The sequence below is a fragment of the Aulonocara stuartgranti genome (genome assembly GCF_965226115.1).
Source record: "Aulonocara stuartgranti genome assembly, chromosome: 3".
NCBI lineage: Eukaryota > Metazoa > Chordata > Actinopteri > Cichliformes > Cichlidae > Aulonocara > Aulonocara stuartgranti.
Genome location: NC_138941.1, coordinates 56,423,820 through 56,438,652, shown reverse-complemented (window position 1 = coordinate 56,438,652; position 14,833 = coordinate 56,423,820). Strand labels below are relative to the sequence as shown.

The 14,833-nt window shown below is 41.7% G+C and overlaps 1 protein-coding gene across 1 annotated transcript in view; it reads right to left on the bottom strand.

The window, feature by feature from the left end:
• LOC309701685 (programmed cell death 1 ligand 1-like) overlaps positions 1-14,833 on the bottom strand; it is a 76,193-nt gene that overhangs the window by 54,922 nt on the left and 6,438 nt on the right. The gene's annotated exons all lie outside the window — the stretch shown is intronic.

The following is a 14,833-nucleotide window of genomic DNA, read 5'->3' as shown; positions in this document are numbered from 1 at the left end:
GCGGCAAAGCTTGGAAAGTATAAAATTGCGAGAATAAAATACACAATTTTGACAATAAAGTGGCAAATTTATGGCAAATAAATACTTGTGATTTTTAGCTTAGTATCGCCACATTATCATAAAGATCCGGTGTTTATAAAGACGCGTTGAATTTGGTCTGTTCAGAAAACAACCAACTGATTTGGATGACGTGATAACCTTTGCACCAAGAACTATACAACGGAAAGATACCAGGACGTGGTAAGTTATACCTATGTGAATGATTGACGTGAATGTTGAAATCCTGTTAATATAAGAATGTTAAAATGAGCATTCTGCGTGGACCTGTTCCCTCCTGGCTAAAGATGACGTTGTCATAGTTATTTTTAGAGGATTTTGTTCTATTTTTAGTTTAGAGTTCATTATACTAACAAGTCGCATCAACGCTGGGCCAAAGTTCAGCACGTGGTTAAAGTTTGTAATCCAGCCAGGGTGTAAATATCACTCAGCAGCCAGTCGTAGAGCTGAAGCAGGAAGCATCAACACATAAATCTACTCTACCCATAAATCTACTCTACCCATAAATCTACTCTAAATCACAAGACCACCTCTGACTGAAAAGCTGTAGATTTTTCTTGTTTGCACAAATTAATTCAGATTCACACTAATTCTGTTCACAGAACCAACAAAATGAGGAAGAGAAGGGAGAAAAACAATTAGATTGAATTACAATTGGATGGAAGTCAGGATCAGAATCAGAATCACAAAGACTTTATTTATCCCCAAGGGCCAATTAACATGCAACAGAGCAGCATGGCGTTGAAGATAAGGACATGACATAAACAGGCAATAAGAGTGAGATAATAAATACACAGAATATACAGTATATACACAAATTACACAGTTTTAAAATTAAAGTGACTGAAAGGTGAATAAACAACTGTAAGTGAGTAAAGTGTCTGCAGTATAAAAAGACTGTAGTTTATGTTTCTGAATGGTCTCGACGACCTTGTAGTTCACCTACAAAAATTACAATAAACCAATAATAAATGGCTATGTGTCTCGATGCATTCTCAATCATCCAGGAAAGTAAATCTCCAAAAGTTGATTCTGTTCATCTGGACGTAGCGTTTTGTGGGAGAAACGTTTCGTCACTCATCCAAGTGACTTCTTTAGTCTCAGTTGACTGCAGGTTTCCCCAATCTTATAAACAGTACATTTGCATAATGACTGAAACCAGCCCACTGAAGGAACAATGGGCAATTGTTTCTTGATGGTTCTTTGGGGCACCTTTAAAGGTTCTTCTATGGCAGACCTTCCCAAAGGTAGAAAACAATCAGCGGCAAAGCTTGGAGGGTTTAAAATTGCGAGAATAAAATACACAATTTTGACAATAAATTGGCAAAGTTATGGCAAATAAATACTTGTGATTTTTAGCTTAGTATCGCCACATTATCATAAAGATCCGGTGTTTATAAAGGCGCGTTGAATTGGGTCTGTTCAGAAAACAACCAACTGATTTGGATGACGTGATAACCTTTGCACCAAGAACTATACAACGGAAAGATACCAGGACGTGGTAAGTTATATCTATGTGAATGATTGACGTGAATGTTGAAATCCTGTTAATATAAGAATGTTAAAATGAGCATTCTGCGTGGACCTGTTCCCTCCTGGCTGAAGATGACGTTGTCATAATTATTTTTAGAGGATTTTGTTCTATTTTTAGTTCATTATACTAACAAGTAGCATCAACGCTGGGCCAAAGTTCAGCATGTGGTTAAAGTTTGTAATCCACAAAGTGTGGGGCCCGCCCCCTACGGGGGGCGCAGAGCCATTGCAGGGGGGAGCGCGGAATGAAAAGGGGGAGAAAAACAACAAAACGCTTGGACACTGCTAGCACGGGGCGGCCACAGAAATGCAAAGCAGGAGATGAAGCATAGCTGAATATGTTTCCAAACCAACTTCATTCTAAGCCAAAGAAAATATGGTGAAGCATGTCTGCTGTTGTTCCATTAAAAGATTTAATGGAAACGGAAGGCTGGGTGTCTGTACCGCTGTGATTGGCTGAGAAGCACGCGCGGGTCACTTTCAAGTGTCTGACAGCATGGAGGGGGGAGAAGAAACTTCAACTTTTGCCACAAAACCAGCCAATCACAGACTTGGATGCAAAAATATCTGATTAGCTGTTTTGGTCTCCAATCAGCTCGAAATGACGAAATGCAATATCCCAGAATCCATTTCGTCCAAAACTCAAACGAGGCAGTGGTGGAGGAACACAGAGTGGCGGAGTTTGAAATATTACTCTTTCTGGGTCACAAAATAAGCTTTTAAGATATTTTCATGCGAGAATGGTGCTGTGTAAACTTCAAATACCTGCTCGATTCATCAACACATCACATATTTCCATAAGTGCTCTAACGTTTTCGGCATCCAAGTCTGTGATTGGCTGGTTTTGTGACACAAATATAACGGTGTACACAAAGAGTTGAACGCGCACGGGCAGAAATGTTGGGAGCGCGAGCAACACATTGCGAGCTAACCCAAATACAAAAACTGAGCGAGAGGGGCTGCTATTGTGTGGGTGTGTGTGGATAATAGCAAACACTGAAATACATTTTTTGTATGCAGCAATGAATTTTGTTCACTCAAATTCAGCTTTTCTTCTTCCGTTTCCACTATACTCTTTCATTCACATACATTATTCTCTTGCATACATATATTTTCTTCAGACATGTATGCATTCTCTTCTTACATTCATATATTATTGAATGCATGTAAATGAGAGCAAAATGTAGGAATGCAAGTATAAAGTATATGTGTGTGAAAGAAGAATGTCTGTGTGTGACAGTGAAAGAATTAATTTTGGCTTGTACGGCCCCTCATAGGTATCCGTCCATCATTTGTATCATTTTTAGCTTAATCAAGTCATTCCTGTTCATTTTGAAATCTTCTGTTTGTTTTTTCACTCCAAATTCACAGCAACACCCAAACAGAACCACTCCTGCTCAAAAATATCTACAAATTTAAATCAATGCCATTAGACCATTTTATCCAGCACATTTTAATGACTCTACTTAATAAATAACACAACCTGTGTTTATGTTAGAGTTCACCAAGAGGAAGACCTGAACATACAGAGGCAGTCAGACTGTCAAAGCTGAAACTGCTGCTGTCAGTGAGTTGATGACAGTTTGACAGAACCAGACATTTACAACAAGTTACAACAAAACAGCCGTATAAACACTCACAGGCTAAGCAGTGCAAACAGAAGGCTGCATTACAACCATATGAACCATTAAACATGAGCTCAAAAGTTTGCCCTCTTGTTTTTCTGCTCTCATTCAGTTCCTATTTCACTGAGCGAGTTAATATTTTTATACGGTGTCGAGCCTTAAAGCACAAACACACACAAAAGACAGACAGGAAAGAAGCAGCAGAAAGAAGAGAGAGAGCCAATGCATATCAGACTCATCTTATATAGGAACAGGGATCACCCCTCCTGTATCATTTCATCCTCTTTTTTTTCCCTCTTCATCTTCCACTTATGATATACGTGACCCCGCACCATAACTTCTTGCAGAACAATCTCATCCATCACTGCATTTGGTCCGTTTGACAGTTTCATGGCCAAAGTGAGTCTGAAAGTCTACGGAAAGGCAGTTAATCCATCTAACACTTTCCTTGGGCACGCATGCTGGACATAAGCTGCTATCCATGCTGAGTAAGGGTTGTTTTTTTCTTATAGGTGTTCAAGGGGCTTATGTTTTTCCCTATAGCTACTTGAGAAGGTTGCAGGCCCTTGCTTGGCAGCCATCCAAACAACGGCACGGCAAACTAAACGCCATGAAGCAGTCCAGTCAAACCCCGCTGCCTGCTTCTGCTGCACAGCCATCTTGAACCACCGCATGCTTCTACTGTACAGTTAGATGCAGTTGCATGCCAAGAAGGGTCATATGCACATACCTTAGCAGTACCAAGTTTAATTAACCCTTTGTTGGACTAGTGACAGTAGGTCATAAAGGGTTACATTTTTAAGCAGTATTAGTCAACATTTGGTCATACAACAAGTGGCACAATATTTTTGTAACATACTGGGAGATATATATGACCTAAATATATAGGTCATGTGATTTGAACATGCAGGTTAAATGCTTAACACAGTGACTCCATATATAAACACTTCATTGTGAGCATGCATAGTATATACGAGTGTATATGATTACACACAATTTATGAAGGTAACTATGATTACATGTCTAGTGTATACAGGTATATATGTCATAATAAGATCCAATCAGTTTCTACACAGAAACTTTCTAAAGAGCTTTTAAGCTGAAGGAGTCTGCTGAAATCAAGGTTTCAGTTTGCTATGGAAACAATGCTTGTAGTCTCTTTGATCGTTTTGTTTGTGACGTCTCTCTCTATGAGACTGTAACGACTGAGCGGACAAAATGAATTAATATCTTATTATTTACATCTGCAATGGATACAATAATTCATTCACATTTACATGCCAGTTTTGGGGGTTTTTTTGTTCTGTTTGCTCATTTCCATTTATGTGTTTTTACTATTGAACATTAATGAAGTAAAAAAAGTTGACTAGAATAGATACCAGACAACGAAAAAGGATTTCATGCACTGCTGTTAGTACAGCAACACACAAAAGCTGAGAAAGCAGTGATAACAGACTGCTTAAAAGCTTATAAAGATGTCATGTTGAAATAAAAATAGGAAATTACACACCTGCAGTCGGCTGATTCACAAACTCAAAGAATCTCACAAATCTGCACTTTTCTCTTGATAAACTGATCTGTGAGCTTCTGCAAGACCAGTTTAGCCAGTTTGGGCTTTAAACAGTTGCGAGTTTGGACTGTTAGACTGTGTGCAGATAAGACAAGGATAAAGATAGATTCAATTGTCTGCTGAGGTAAAGTAAACAAGCCCGACACTTGTCACTGCAGGTGAATTACATCACAAGGCAACTATTGCTACTAAAACATGGATTTTAAATGCGTTGTAGAACAACACACAGCGACACTACACATGAGTGGGTTTTAAATGCACTGTAGATTTTCAAACTCCCGACAACCCTCAATGACTACATGCATTTAAAACTGAGAGGTGGGCACCGGCGCCAGAGGTGAGGTTGAATGCATACGTGCCCACCCCCAAGGTCCTATATGTATGTGTTATGAGAGTGTGAGTAATGTGGATGTCTAGTTTGTGAAATAAAATTGAGGCACAGGCAGCCAGAATGCCTCCCCTGCACCCTGGTGACACACCTGCACCCCAAGGCCCTGCATGTGTGGGTGGGTGTGGTGGAGTGGGAAGTGGGAGGCAGTCGGGGATGGGGAGGGAAGGAAGGGAGGGCCAGGCAGCCCATCCCTGGGGCCAGCTCCCCCAGGGGGCCCAGTCCCATCCAGACCCGGGCCCACAGTAGCAACACCACCAAGTCCCACAGAACCTGGGGCAGCCCACCCAACCCCACCGCAGAGTATACTGTACCCACCCCATCCAGTTGTTTGAAATACACTGGAAGTGGAGCAATCAAAGCTAAAGTGAAGCTGCAGAAAGTCTTAATGATGACAAGGAAAAAAAGAAAAAAGATGGAAAGATGTTAAAGTAGTTTTTACTTCCACAGATCTCGAGCACACACACATTAAATAAACACAGATGCATCCATTCACAAACAGCTGATTAAGAAATGAAGGTGTTATTTGAAGATTGCCTGTTTTTCCACATTTAATCTGCTGTCATTGAAGCAGTACAGACCACAGTGGAGCTACTTCCAAAAAAGAGATCTTGAAATAGTTTACATTTATACAGTAGGTAAAATAAGCATTGAACACGCCACCAAGTTTGTAAGTAAATATATTTCTAAAGGTTCTACTGACATGAAATTCTAACCAGATGTCAGTAACAACCAATCCAAACATGCAAAGAAATTAAAGCATAGATGTGCATAAAAGAGTTTAAGAAAAAGTATTTAATCTGCTCCTCTATAGAGAAACTAGTGGGTGCATTACTTGGGTGTGATTTTGGCCCATTCTTGCACACAAACTGTCTTCAAATCCTATTTGGGATCATCGTCCTGCTGAAGCATCCACTCTGGTTTCATCTTCATCGTCCTGGTGGATGGCAGCAGATTTTTATCAGGAATGTTTCAGTGCATTTTTCCATTCACCCTTCCTTCAGTTACATGAAGCACGCAGTGCCCTATGGTTGCAAAGTTGAAGGAATGACTTATTACCACTCTGAGTTATAAAAAGCTGTTAATAAAACTATGCAGTTACTGCGGCTGACACTCCCAGCGAGGAATCCAGATTGATATCACCTGCCAAAGTTTATTCACTCCTTCTGAAAGACTCTCTAACCGCAGGATGAAAACCAGTTGTGTTGCATTCTGGCTCCGACAGTGATGTCATCCATGAAGAGCAAATGCGACAGTATTGCTTTAATGGCTTTTTTCCGTTCCAAGCCTTTCCAACTTGGCTGACTTTGCAATGTGTAAAACTTTCAGGAAAATAACTTTATTTATAAAAAGCTGTTGATGAAGTGCTTTTGAAAGTAGATGAAACAGTTACATATTGTATTTGGTAAAACTAGACAAATTTTTGACAATCTGTTTTGCAGGTTGACAGTTTGTGTCCAGATGAATATGCAATTATTTACATGGACTAAATAAATGTCGTGAGGACTAAAAAACTGTGGAGCAACGAGGCTGTGGAGGAGCTTCGCACGTGTTTGGAGTCTACAGACTGGGACACAATGAAGGCTGCTTCTAACAGCTTGGACGAGTTTACGGACACTGTCACCTCCTATATCCACTTCTGTGAGGACAGCATTGTGCCATCACGCACCAGGGTGAGTTATAACAATGACAACCCTGGTTTACTCCTAAACTCAAAAAGCTGTGGCTGGAAAAGAGTAAGGCGTTCAGAAGCGGAGACAGGGACTGCTACAGAGAGGCCAAGTACAGGTTCACTAAAGAAGTGGACATTGCCAAACATCAGCACTCTGAGAAGATGCAGCAGCAGATCTCAGAGAATGACTCGGCCTCTGTGTGGAAAGGTTTTAGGAATATCACCAACTACAAGCCTAAAACCCCCCACTCCACTGATGACTTGCTCTTAGCCAACACCCTTAACAACTTCTACTGCCGTTTTGACGAGCCATCAGGCAGCCTTCACACCTTCAACGACCCCAACAATAGAGGCACTTTGGACACTCATTCCCCCACCTCTCCCCCCTCCATAGAGCCATCACCACCTTCAAACTGTTCACCTGCAACACCCGCCCCCTCACCCCACACAAAAGAGGATTTCACACCACCTCCTCCGACCACAACTCTTCATATTCATGAAGCAGATGTGAGGAAGCAGTTTAGGAGTCTGAATGCTCGGAAAGCTCCCGGCCCAGACGGTGTGTCTCCTGCCACCCTCAGACACTGTGCAAACGAGCTGGCCCCAGTGTTTTCTGGCATCTTCAACTCCTCACTGCAGGCATGTCATGTGCCTGCCTGCTTCAAGTCCTCCACCATAATCCCTGTCCCCAAGAAACCTAGGATCACTGGACTAAATGACTACAGACCCGTGGCTCTGACATCTGTGGTCATGAAGTCATTTGAGCGCCTGGTTCTCTCCTATCTCAAGACCCTCACAGCCCCCCTCCTGGACCCCCTGCAGTTTGCATATAGAGCCAACAGGTCTGTAGACGACGCCATCAACATGGCCCTACACTTCATCCTGCAGCATCTGGACTCCCCAGGAACCTACGCCAGGATCCTGTTTGTGGACTTCAGCTCTGCCTTCAACACCATCCTTCCAGACCATCTCCGAGGCAAGCTTTCCCAGATGAATGTGCCTGATCCCATCTGCCGGTGGATCACTGACTTCCTGACGGACAGGAAGCAGCACGTGAGGCTGGGAAAGAATGTCTCGGACTCCCGGACCATCAGCACCGGCTCCCCTCAGGGCTGTGTTCTTTCTCCTCTGCTCTTCTCCCTGTACACCAACTGCTGCACCTCCACCCACCAGTCTGTCAAGCTAATCAAGTTCGCAGACGACACCACCGTCATTGGGCTCATCTCGGACGGGGACGAGTCTGCCTACAGGAGGGAGGTTGAACGTCTGGTGTCCTGGTGCAGCCACAACAACCTGGTGCTGAATGCCCAGAAGACAGTGGAGATTATTGTGGACTTCAGGAAGCACACAGCCCCACTCCCCCCCATCATCCTGACTGACACCCCCATCACCTCTGTGGACTCATTCCGCTTCCTGGGTACCACCATCACCCAGGACCTGAAGTGGGAGCCCACCATCACCTCCGTCATCAAGAAAGCCCAGCAGAGGATGTACTTCCTGAGGCAGCTGAAGAAATTCAACCTGCCAACACGGACGATGATGCAATTCTACACTGCAATCATCGAGTCCATCCTCACCTCCTCCATCACCGTGTGGTACGCTGGAGCCACTATCAGGGACAAACAGAGACTGCAGCGTGTTGTGCGCTCTGCTGAGAAGGTGATTGGCTGCAGACTCCCATCTCTGCAGGACCTGTACACCTCCAGGACACTGCGGCGTGCAGCCCGGATCTCAGCTGACCCTTCTCACCCTGGACACAGTCTGTTTGACCTGCTCCCCTCAGGCAGGAGGCTCCGGTCCATTCGCACCAGAACCTCTCGCCATAAGAACAGTTTCTTCCCCTCTGCTGTTGGACACATGAACAATTACCACATGATTGTCCCCGCCACTAACACATGACCCTACGCTGTGTCACTGCATCATTTCATGTTTGGCACTGATCACCACATGCACTCATGTATATATCTTTCTACGTAGCACTCATAATTCTTATTCTCATGTATATATCTCATGTATATCTCATGCACATATCTTTCTTTCTACATAGCACTTTAATTCTTATTGTCTGCACTGAAGCACCGCAGCAATTTCCTAATGTTGTAAACCTCAACATCTGGCAATAAACCCATTCTGATTCTGATTCTGATTCTGAAATAAAATAAAAAAATAAAAAAAAAAAGCAGATTCTTAAGCAATATTTTTAAGGGCTAATCCAGCTCTCACACTGGGCAAAGCTGGCATACACTTTGGGCAGTTGGCTGGTCTACTGTACACTCATTCACTCACATGCCAACAGGTGTGATAAGCCCATAAAACATGCTGGGTGACTCATCTTCCCGAATTACCGTATGGATATATGGGGTAACACAAACCCACAACAGCCACTATGCACATTAAAAAAACAAAACAAAAAAACCCCAATAATGATAGTTAAGGTTGGACATCTGGAGTGCTCAAGCTCATATTTTTAAGATCAAGGATCTTGAAATTTGTGGATCTGGTAAAATTTAAAACTGGTCGAATAGAAAGTAAGAAATAATCTCTTACCAGAAAAAATTTCTTAAACATTTGTTCACAGACAGACTGTGGAGTTATTGTTAGGGCACCTGGGTCGTCGACCCAGTGGTTTTGTGTTTTTGGTTCTGGGTTTATTATATTTTTAGCCTTCGTTGTCTAATGGGTTAAAGGGTTGTGCTGAGTTTACGTTCTCTGCGTGGTTTATGTTAGAGTTTTAGTCTTTTGGCTTCAGTCTGTGTTCCTTAGTTGCTGTGAATCCCCTTATCAAGTCCGCATCTGTGTTACGTTTCCTGTTTTACTTTGAAGTCTGTCTCATGTTAATGTATCAGGTTTTGCTTCCCCTGTCTTGTTAGCCCTGATTTGCCCCAGCTGTGTTTCCCTCCTGTCTCTCATTCACGGATTGCTCCCTCTGTGTATTTGAGCCCTGTGTTTTCCTCTGTCTGTGTTGCGATCTACCATCTTACCATGCTGTGTTGTCTGCCTGTCAGGTTTTTGCAGTTTTCAGTTTAGGTTTTTTGGTTGTGTTTGCAGTAAATCTAAGTTTGAATTTACCTTCCTCCTCTATAAGTCTGCACTTTGGGTCCTATCTTGCTTGCACACAGCTGTCACGTGACAGTTATGAGTTCAGGGATGAGCTGAGCTGTATTTAAAATAAACAAGGGATGATGGGGGGCATTAAATATTTATGTGCTTATTGTGTATAATTATAGATTTTATAAACAAACAGTTTTGGGAAGGTGTATAGTTAAGTAATCAAAGATCAGTGGATATCTGTATATATTGATGTAAGTGGCACAGATATTGAGTCATGTCTGTTTATATTGTTAGTGTCATGCTTTGTTGTTTAACACATTTCTGCCATGAAGCAGCTCCACTGCCTTCAGTTGTCAGAGACAGTGACGCTGCAGCTGTTGTGGCCGCTGCAATAACCTGTGTCTATTTTAACATCTGTTTTAACATCTCTGTTTGCTTTGTGGATTTTTCTCAATTCTATTTAGTCGTGTTGTGTCGTACAGAAATAAACATTTAAAGATTAATTTGTTTTATTCTCATCGTTTCAACATGTATGATGAAAAGCAGGTTGGATTTAAGATGATGTGATAAAAAAGATAAAAAGAAACATACATTATATCATCACCAGCTCACATGAAAAAATCATCAACATCAACATCACATTTATATGGTTAGTTACATCTGAATATATAAAATCAAGTCACGCAATGTGAAAAAAAAAATAATGTTGTCCTCAGATGTGATCAGCAGTGGCGTGTCTAGAAAATTTTTGTTGGGGGGGCCAGGTAGGGGCACAGATTTGGAGAAGGGTGGCAGATGTAATTGGCAGATAATGTTTAAAAAAAATTCTACCAACCATTAACCATAATTCAATAACCCTGTAAACCTAATAACCGAATGCGCTTTTAACTCTTATTAGAATGAGATTTTAACCACTACGGTGCAAAGTTTTTAGATACTGCGTTGATAAAGTACAAGAGATACAATCAGTGCTTTGTCAGTGTTTACTCAGCATTCAAGGACAGCAATATTTGCATAGTATTTTTACTGACATATAGTGCACATATGTTTTGGGCAAAAACATTTTTTAATATTAAAATACGAACATTTGTAACAAACAATTGACAAATTAGCCAATGCCAATGCAAAACTTTATCTGCCTATTAAAAAAAGAAGATAATCTTCTCACAAACTGGTGTTTGATTTTGAAACAGGAAAAAAGTGGGGAAACAACTGAAAAGACTAACATTTGAATAAAACCTGAAAGCAAGTAAATACTTTCTATGCTGCCTTATGGTAAACTTTGGTAATATTGATAAAGAACAACACTGGCTGATGATGAAATGCAGTCAGCTGGCATGGTGACACTGCCAGTATTAACCTGCAGGACTGGACTGGGACAGAAAATCGGGCATTTTGACTACAGACCGGCCCACCAGGTATTAAAGCCATAAAGACTTTGAATGAAAACAAATGCTGTTGTGACAGTGATGTACAGTCTTTTTGGTATATGTATGATTTCTATACATTTTACGTCAGATAAAAACTTTGGTTGTAAGATTTAGATAATTATTTAATAAAAGCGAGATATTTTAAATGAGAATAAGAAAGAAAAGTATTTCTTTGTGCCCCCCTTTTCCCTGTTAATGCCCTACCTGCCCCCTGGCAACACTTTCCTAGACCCGCCCCTGCACAGTTACCAGCTCTCAGCTACATAAAAAAAGGATCCTGGTGTTATTTGTCTCTCAGAAACAGTTCATAACTTCCCTTCAACTCATTCATGTCACCTAAAAGGTAAACCTGTTTCTCCATCACCTGTTCAGCTCTGATGATTCAGTAAGAACATCTCCTGGTTTCATCTTCATGTTTCCCTCTCACCACATATCCAAACTGACATCATGACCAGCAGCTTTACAGCTGTGGCTCCAGCAAACATCAGCTGATACTAGAAAGTAATATTAAATAAATTCTGACAACAGCCGATCAAGCTTAAACGTGCTGCTGTTGTTTAGCGCGACATCTGCAGGTTTCCTCTTTCTGGCGCAAATTGGGCGATAAACAAACAAGAGAGAAAAGCCGATCAGCTGATCAATGATCAGTTTCATGATTGAAGTAGCAACAGGAGAGGGAGGGGGAGAGAATGAGAGAAGAAGAGGCAGCCGTGCCGCGTAACGACAGAATAACTCTTTACGTAAAGACAGAATAAATCCAGCTTTGTGTCTTTTTTCCATTCTAGCTAAAGTTCGGGACAAACTGCGTCTCTTCTCAGCTCAATACGAAACGTGTAATATTTTCTCTGAATGAGGGACCATCCCATTTTTTTAAGGAGCCGTTGGCAACTCTACTAACTAACCTTATGAATAAAATAAAGTTCACTATCAGTAACATCATAGCACCCACCCAGCTGTATATAAACTCCATCAAGCTGGCTAGAACGCAGTACGAGTTATTGCAACTGAGGGTAAAAAGTCAGCACAACGAAAATAAACTCCACCTAAACTTGGTTTATATCTGACCCAGATAAACTGCAGGTCATAACTTCTTACCTGAAGTTCAGTTCACCTGACACTCGGACCGGCGGCCGCCTCGGGGCTCTCCTCCTGCCTCCCCTTCCCTCATCCACCTGCTGGCCTCTGTGGAAGCCCCGCCATAGCCACCACCAAACAAATGAGTTATTCCTACACATCGACCTGCATCTGGCCAATCCACCACCTCTCATTGTTCATGCCATTACAAAAAAATAAAAAATAAAATAAGCCACCGGGCATATGCCCGGTATGCCCGATGGCCAGTCCAGCTATGTTAACCTGCAACCAAATCTGCAGCTCCATACAGCAATGTTACGACTTAGATTATATCTTATAACTCATAACTCTTATGTTAGCTCCCCTCAGTAGCATACTGTCTGATATATTCAACGGCTGCAATAATTCTTTAAGTGTTATTTTCTCCTTGGTATTCTAATTTCACCGAAGTTTACTAAACTCAACAAACTTAATATTACTTACCGGGACATTTATTCTGTCCTCATTTTCTTTCACCGAAAAATTGTTTCCTGCAGTGCCGTCTTTCCTGCTTGGCTCTCCTACCTTTGCTAACGTGATGCACATAGCGCAGAAGCCGATGCTGCATTCACTTACACTCGGATATCTGAGCTTCACCGTGAAAACACAATTTGATTTGATTGAATTTTATTGTTTTACCTTTGGGGTGGCACCTGGGGTGGCCAGTCTAGTTGGGGGGGTGGCCTGTGCCCCCCCAGGACACCCCGCTGGACACGCCATTGGTGATCAGAGCCGACCCAGTGCAGCACAGAGCCTGTTACTGCCTTGTTTCCAGCATAAACGTCACTATAAACTGTACTGTATCTACAAACATTTGATATTTTGTCTTTGTACAATCTTCACACCACCAAAAAACAAACAAAAAACAAAACAAAAACACACACATTTCAAAATAGCAGCACAACAAGTGATTAAAAATGTCAAAGTTATTATGCATCAAACACCTGAAGTGGTTTTGGTGGCCAAATTCATGCAGATAAGGAAACTGGTTCTTATTTGTCATCATAATTACCTGATACTAAACTCAAACAATACAACAACTGTACAGACAGTTCAGCTATTATTATCATACTGTAAACTCATGCAGGTAGATTTAACAAGATGCTGCCATCTACTGGCTGATCTGCACTAATGCTATTTGTTAGAAATCAGATTTTTGACAGGTGTGATGACATCACTGAAACCTCAGGTGAGAATGTGGGTGTGACACAGGATCCAAGGATGGACACGTCAGCTTTGCCGTTTTGGCATGGAATGGAATGGATGGAATCGCATCTGTAACTGGAAGGTCGCCGGTTCGATCCCTGGGCTCTGTCCTGGTCGTTGTGTCCTTGGGCAAGGCACTTTACCCTACTTGCCTACTGGTGTTGGCCAGAGGGGCTGATGGCGCGATATGGCAGCCTCGCTTCTGTCAGTCTGCCCCAGGGCAGCTGTGGCTACAACTGTAGCTTGCCTCCACCAGTGTATGAATGTGAGAGTGAATGAATAGTGGTATTGTAAAGCGCTTTGGGTGCCTTGAAAAGCGCTATATAAATCCAATCCATTATTATTTTAGCAGTGCTTTTATTGACAGTAGTGATTAGTACGGTTTCGGGCTTCTGTCCATGAGAAAGGCACTACTCTGACTGTCACTCTCCCGCTGTTCTATCTCAGAATGTGATGAAAGATATCGATATTGGTCTGAAGCCTTGGATTCAACAGTTTTCTCTGTTGTTTAAGTTGTTGTTTTTCCCTCCGTTGGTTCCCAGCACCATCTTACTGAACAGCATCAAAACGGGAAACTTCAAATCTGATTTATCATCAGGATGTTATGTGTTTCTATTCACAGTCTGAGATGAGATGCTAACAGTCATGAACCTGAACGAGGTCCAGAAAGTCTTCATCAAGAACTTGTGGTTTTGCGTGAGGAAGTCCTCCTCTGTTTAAAAATGAAAGAAAATTGAAAGATTCACTGAGTTATACTGAATATGACAAGTTTAAGAAACTTAAACTGTGACAGAGCAAATGATTCTGACACATACTGTAAAAATCTGTTAAATGTTCTGATATTTTTACATTTACAGCTCTTACAAGAAAATCACAGACTTACGTGTTCTGTACAATTATGATAAAACATAAATCCCCACGGGAACACAGAGATACAGATGAATACAGTCATGACGATTCTTCCCTGGCCTACAAAGACAATCCACAGTTACAAACACAGTACAAACATAATTCAGTGTTAATGATGTAAATGAGCACATTTTAAAGACAATAAGTGGAATTAGGTAAAAACCAGTATTACTCTGAGAGGTGAACACCAGACTTTATTTACATGTTTCATTTAATTTATCTCCACTTACAGTCTGGTGACCTCCAGGTTACATCAGGCCTTTTGCCCCAGGAAAGACT